Source organism: Mytilus galloprovincialis, chromosome 6 (assembly GCF_965363235.1).
Source record: "Mytilus galloprovincialis chromosome 6, xbMytGall1.hap1.1, whole genome shotgun sequence".
NCBI classification, from domain to species: domain Eukaryota; kingdom Metazoa; phylum Mollusca; class Bivalvia; order Mytilida; family Mytilidae; genus Mytilus; species Mytilus galloprovincialis.
This window is the reverse complement of record NC_134843.1, coordinates 28,256,759-28,264,218: the sequence shown is the minus strand read 5'-3', so window position 1 is coordinate 28,264,218 and position 7,460 is coordinate 28,256,759.

The window sequence follows — 7,460 nt, the reverse complement described above, 5'->3', positions numbered from 1 at the left end:
ATATGTAACACATAAACAAACGTAAAACCACTGAATTACAGGCTCCTGATTTCATGTTTCTGAAACCACTTTCATAAACTTCAGTGATCTATTCATGCGCAATACACATGCATAAAAGGATCCCAGGATTTTCATCAAATTGAGATTGAAAAACAAATAAACATAACAGTAGACTTTTTTCTATTTAATGCACATATAACAGAAAAAAACAAGAATGTGTCCATATATAGTACACGGATGCCCCACTCGCATTATCATTTTACATGTTCACTGGACAGTGAAATTGGGGTCAATACTTTAATTTGGCATTAAAATTGGAAAGATCATATCATAGTTAATATGTGTACTAAGTTTCAAGTTGATTGGATTTCAACTTCATCAAAAACTACCTTGACCAAAAACTTTTCTTTATTCATTTATAGTTACAGAATTAATTTTTTTCCTAGTGTTCCAAATAAAAATAGATATGTGCTTTCAGTTACCCAACAATAAGTCAAATGAATGAATGGTTCATTAAAGTGCAACCTGTATATATACAAAACTAAATATCTAGTACAAAAAATTAACTATTTTTTTATATTATATTAAGTAAAGATAAAGTACTAGTAGTAAAAGTAGCAAAAAAAATATCAATTTAAAAACTTGTTTCATGGCACTGAATGAATTAGTCCCTGTTATTTCTTATCTTTACATCAAAATGATACGTATTTTTAACAAAGTTATTTAACAAATAGTCTATTAATGCGTAGTTTTCTCTAGGTATATTTTTTCTGTCTACCGTCCGTCTGTTGTCATTATCGTGAAAATGCGGATTTTTGTCATATCTGGTCCGGTTCCGATCCGTAGTTTACACAAAAATGTGCAATGGCGGCCGTAGAAAAATTTACGAAAATGAGTCCGAGAATAAACATTGTTTGACAAGAGATTGTGAATGAATAAGACGCTTTTAATGCATTAAATGAATTAAACATAAACTTAAGCCAATTAGGATCACTTTTTAAAGAAGTATCAAACTTATTTTAGCTCAAAACCAAAATTCTCGCTCTCGTATTACCGGAAGAGAAAGAAAGTATTTTTTGGAGACTCGAGTTGCACAAATAAACGACCTTTTAAAAAATAAAAAAATCGTTTTAATCTTTGAAATTTCGTAATACAAAACATAGATTTCGAATTGTTTTTGTAATTGAATTTTTCCATGTCGAAATTGGTGATTGCAGACACGTGGCAAGTGTCAGCTTGGGATATTCGCATCCAAACAGTTATCACCCTGAGGGCAATTAACACCTGGCTATTCAATCTCTTCATTGCATTTAGTGTTCGACTTAAAGGGATTACAATTAAAGGTGATTTAATTTTTATGATTATAATCGATAATAGATGAAAGTTCAAAATTGAGGACAAGTAAAATAGCATCTTCAAAATAATTATAGCGTAGCGGGAATTATTATAGCATCACGGTGAAAAAATATAGCGTCGTGGTACCGCGACGCTAAAACGGCCTGGGGAGAACACTGTCACCCTGCTAAGCCGAACCATTTTCTTTGTAAAAGTTATCTCCCTATTCACTGTTTTTCATCTGTGTGCATCTCCTTCGTAACAAAAAAAGATATCGACAAAATTCTTTTTACAAATAGTTCGTTACATCCTCAGTAATTTTTGGCTTATTTGGATCGAAGCGATTCGATGAAATTTTTATGGAGTTATCTCCCTTAACAAAATAAATTTGTCGGTATGTACATTTAACTCATAAACAGTTAACCGTATAACCCTGGAATGTTTTTATTTGAGTCCCCTAGGTCCAAACTTAGAAAATGAGGTCAAGGTCAAAGGTCAAGGTCAAGTTCCAATTGTGACTTTTGCTTGTTTTTGCATTTTCTCCGACACTTTGAAAGATACATACTTTTTTGCATTTTCTCCGACACTTTGAAAGATACATACTAAAGAACAAGTGCAAAATGTAAGCTTTATTGTAATGAAGATATGCTACATTTAGTCTTATACAATTTAATGGCATCTTATAGGAGTTGTTGCCCCTCAAATGTCTTGATATGAGGTTATTTGATTATGACTTCAACTAAGTTCATTATAAAGGCATTTGACCTTGTACAAAAGATTAGGTGACAAATGACCTTGAAAAATGACTACCAGAAGTGACCTTGAGAAAACCGGAAGTAGCCTTTTTTGCAATTTTTTCATCTCAAAGTACCCAGAATCAATATATTTTGTCATATAGATACATAAACTGATTACTGGAGACTAAACATGACTTCCAACAAACCGGAAGTGGCCAATTATTTCCCCTTCTACATACAATAGTATATAGAAACTATATATTTTTGGAATCAGTGTGAAATAAGCTATCATATGAGACTGGAAGTGACATTTATTTCACCGGAAGTAGCATATTATCTCCCTTTTATCACTCAAAAACATAATTAAACCATTTATCTCATCAGTATGAAGAAACTATCTTCTTATCAAAATTTCTTTGGTGTGGAAAGACTTTCAATTGTTCTCTGAACAATTGGTTTTTAATTGTATTTGTTCTGATTATTATTATTTTTTTTTTTTTCCGCCACATTCTAAAATTTTTGTTTCACAATATGTCGCTTAGATATTTTGTATATTGTATCGTATAGTTTATACGGCTTTAAATCTCACCCTGCTAAGAAGAACAATTTTCTTTGTAAGAGTTATCTCCCTATTCACTGTTTATCATTTGTGTGCATCTCCTTCGTAACAAAAAAAGATATCTACAAAATTCTTTTTCTTAATTGTTCGTTACATCCTTAGGAATATCTACAAAATTCTTTTTCTTAATTGTTCGTTACATCCTTAGGAATATTTGGCTAATTTGGATCAAAGTAATTTGATGAAATTTTATAGGAGTTATCTACCTTTACAAAATAAATTTGTCGGAATGTATTTTTAACTTATAAACCATTAACCGTACGGAATGTTTTTATATATATGAGTCCCCTAGGTACTAACTTAGAAATTGAGGTCAAGGTCAAGGTCAAGTTCTCATTTGTGACTTTTGCTTGTTTTTGCATTTTCTCTGTCACTTTGAAAGATACATATAAAAGAACAAGTGCAAAATGTCTGCTTTATTGTAATGAAGATATGCTACATTTAGACTTATACAATTGAATGGCATCTTATAGGAGTTGGTGCCCCTGAAATGTCTTGATATGACGTTATTTCATTATAACTTCAACTAAGTTCATTATAAAGGCATTTGACCTTGTACAAAAGGTTAAATGACAAATGACCTTGAAAAATGACTACCGGAAGTGACCTTGGGAAAACCGGAAGTAGCTTTTTTTGCAATTTTTACATATAAAAGTACTCAGAATCCATATATTTCGTCATATAGATACATAAACTGATTACTGACGACTAAAAATGACTTCCAACAAACCGGAGTGGCTAATTATCTCCCATTCTACATACAATAGTATATAGAAACTATATATTTTTGGAATCAGTGTGAAAAAAGCTCTCATATGAGACCGGAAGTGACATTCATTTCACCGGAAGTAGCATATTATCTCCCTTATATCTCTCAAAAATATAATTAAACCATTATTAATTGCATCAGTATGAAGAAACTATCTTCTTATCAAAATTTCTTTGTTGTGGAAAGACTTTCAATTGTTTTAATTTTCTTTGGTTTTTCTTCTGACATCAGACTCAGACTTCTCTTGAACTGAATTTTAATGTGTGTATTGTTATGCGTTTACTTTTCTATATTGGCTAGAGGTATAGGGGGTGGGTTGAGAAAATTAAAATAATACAAGACTAACAAAAGCCAGAGGCTCCTGACTTGGGACAGGCGCAAAAACGCCTGCATTTTTGCGCCTGTCCCAAGTCAGGAGCCTCTGGCCTTTGTTAGTCTTGTATTATTTTAATTTTAGTTTCTTGTGTACAATTTGGAAATTAGTATGGCGTTCATTATCACTGCACTAGTATATATTTGTTTAGGGGCACTCTGAACGACGCCTCCGGGTGCGGGAATTTCTCGCTACATTGAAGACCTGTTGGTGACCTTCTGCTGTTGTTTTTACTTGTTGTGGTCTCTTTGACACATATCCCATTTCCATTCTCAATTTTATTTAAAAATGTATAACTGTATAAAATTAAGATTCATACACAATTCCGGTAAATTTCATGAATGATTTGGTGAATTTACGTCATGGCAATTTAGGCAAAACACAATGTCATACGATAGAAAACTTTCAAAGGGAAGATTATTTCGTTACTTGTACACTTCAAATTCAGTTTATATCTAGTTAAAATGAAGTTTTTAAGGTAAGTGCTATTTCTTTTTAAATCCTGTTGCATTTATCGGACATTTATGGTTTTTAGAAAGTAAAGATGGTGGCATACTCCTTAGTTACAATATTCCATTGTGCTTTTGGTGGTAAATATAGTAGTCATCAATTAAATGATGTTAATTAATAATCGCTTATGATTGCCTGAAGAATTATAAGGATTAAACACATTTTTTCTAGAGGTTATTGATGTGTAAACTGGGTCTCTTACTCACAAACAGGGTTTACGCTGGCAGTTGCCATTTTCGTATTTTGAAAAAATAATAATTGTGGTGAATAAATTCCATCATTTGCAAAAGAATTTAATCTTGTTTATTTGGTTTGTTTTGAGTTTCTCAGACTTTACCTGATCAGACAATACTCTGAATTGACCTTAAGCTTGTTAAAATTTTGACAAAAAATCAATAATCAGGTGATTGCATTTAAGATGGTACCTAACACAACAGGGAGATAACTCTGTAAAGTCACCTAAATGTTTTAATTACGTTGTGTTGTAAAAGGAATATTTAGCTTCTCAATGATCAAAATTGGTGTTTGTCAAACTGCTATATAACCAGTGTAATTCTTCTGACAAAACAGTTGGTTCAAAATTTTTGAAATTTTTATATTTTTGTTAAAGGGTCAAAGTACTACATACTTGACAAAATTTTATGAAAATTAAACGAGCCAAATTAATTTTAGTGAAAGTGTTGGGTACCACCTTTTAAAATAGCTATAAGCAACAAAGAACTAATCGATGAAGGTGTTAATTGTATTGTTTGACAAAATGATATGATTAAATGACATATATGTCACATGTCACATAAAGGATTTTACCACTTTTCGTCGCACGTGTTTAAAGCCAACTTTTGGCTCTGATATAGATAATTGATTTGAAATGGTCTTTTTTCATTAAAGTCGTTTTGGCGATGCATGTGTTTCAAGGATAGTTTTTACGTCTCAACTTTTTCATATTTTTACGTCAACTTTTTCATATCATTGGTTTGGAATAGAAAACTGTCCGGATGAAGGAATATATTCAACAGGTTGAGATCAACAACTCAAATGCATGTTAGACCTTCAATGTATTTTTTTTTTTTACTACAAATGTAATGAGGGATCCATTTAAGGTGGATAAGGATGTTTTGTTAAAAAAAAATCCTCCAATAGATTTCTACAATATTTATCATTTTGCAAGATTAGGGTGTCCTCAGCAAAATATGAAAGTATTATGACCACTTTCTTGGTAAATAAGGGAGATAACCCACCATGAGTTACCCCCCCCCCCCCTAATGATGATTTCCTCAATTTCCCAATAAAACACTAATTTCATGTTAATTTTTTAATTTTTTACAGTTAAAACATTTTTTTTCTACATAATTATAAAATATACATTTGTTTCATATAATAATAATTGGATGTGTGCTTTACTTTCAGTTACAATCTGTGAACGGGGTAAAAATAACACATTTTGATGAAAATTGGCACTTCTGTAGGAGCCAATTATGCAAATTAGGTCACCCTGTACAAAAAACCACCCAATAGATTTTTTTTTTAAATACAAGCATTTTGAAGGTCTATACCTAAGCATTGTTTAAGCATAATATGAACATACATTTCTTACCTCATTTATTGTCTGTACTGTATACTGATAATTGAAGTAAAGTGGCAAAATTTGGAAAATTGACTTAAAATACCATTTAATAGATAAACTGTCATAAATAAGTAATTAAAATTAATGAAAAATGTATGGTGAAAGGGAGTTTGTTCTGTCAGTCATTCTAAATAAACAAAACCTTATCATGGACCTGCAAAAAAAAAAGAAGATGCCCTTTGGGTATCAGTCTGTCCGTAAGTCAATCTGTTCAAATCAGGTTCTGGTTGTAACATTTTTGTCTTTTTATGTAGGCTATTGATATATGGTATAAGGGTAGCTCAGCTCCAAAGGATGTGTTACTACCATGATAAGTGACTTTTGACCTTGAACTTTGACCTCAAGGTCAATTTAATGATTCTTTTTTTTCTAGAACTGTAACTTTTGTCTTTTGATGTAGGCTTAACTGCTGCTTTTGATATTTTGTATGAATGTAAATCAATTCATGAAGATGTGTCATGCACCATAGTGACCATAGTATTTTTGACCTTGAACAAAGACTTCAAGGTGAAAATGATTTCCATATAAACAAATTTTTGTTTGCAGGTCTTAAAGTGACAAAAACTTTGCACACATGATAATGCTATGACTACCCACACTTGTAAAATTCAAAGTATTGATAACAGGATGAAGGTATTGGACAGACCTAAAAAGTAACTACACGTTTCAACTTATCACTGTCAGGGTGTTGTATTGGCCAATTACAAATAATGAAGTCATTAATTCTGCCAAGTATTTTCTGTAAGAAAAAATATTCGACCTTAAATGTTACAAGTACCAGCAATTAGGAAGTAGTTTTCAGACAGACCAAAAAGTGATAACATTACAACAGACAACTCATGATTATTGGTTCTCACTTCTATAGATTGAATGTAATAAACAATTAATTTCTCCAAAGGCAACAATGGTTGCCTTTTTTCAAGATACAGAATCAATCCTCCCTATATATCGCTCCTTATTCTAAATAGGGACTATGTTGCGAATACTTAGATGCTTTCCCTTTTGGGGCCCTAACCAAATGCTGAAAAGATACAGTGCAAATGAAGCATCTGTTTTACACTAATCAGAGACCAGTAAAGGGCCCAAGATATGTTAACTGGTTCTTAGTTAGAAGTATAAACTGAACAAACACAGGTTTGGGACAAAGAACCACAGTTTAATATTTTCTTTGCATATCAATAAAGCAATACATGTAAACATAATTACAAACAAAGCAAATTCCAGTTGAAAATCTGTGGTACTCCTAACACAAAGTACATAATAACTGTGAGTTCTAATAATAAAAAAATAACATGCACTCATATGGACCTGATTAGCCATAAGCTCAATTCTGAATACCATGTTATGTTCATAAAATGGTTGTGCCAATACAATCTGGTGACAAATAGATGTAATACCACCATCATGACCATTGATTTTCCTAAATAGTCCTTGTTAAATTTACACTTTTCAAAGAATTGTACAGAATTTTTTTTTTTAAATAAAATATACTT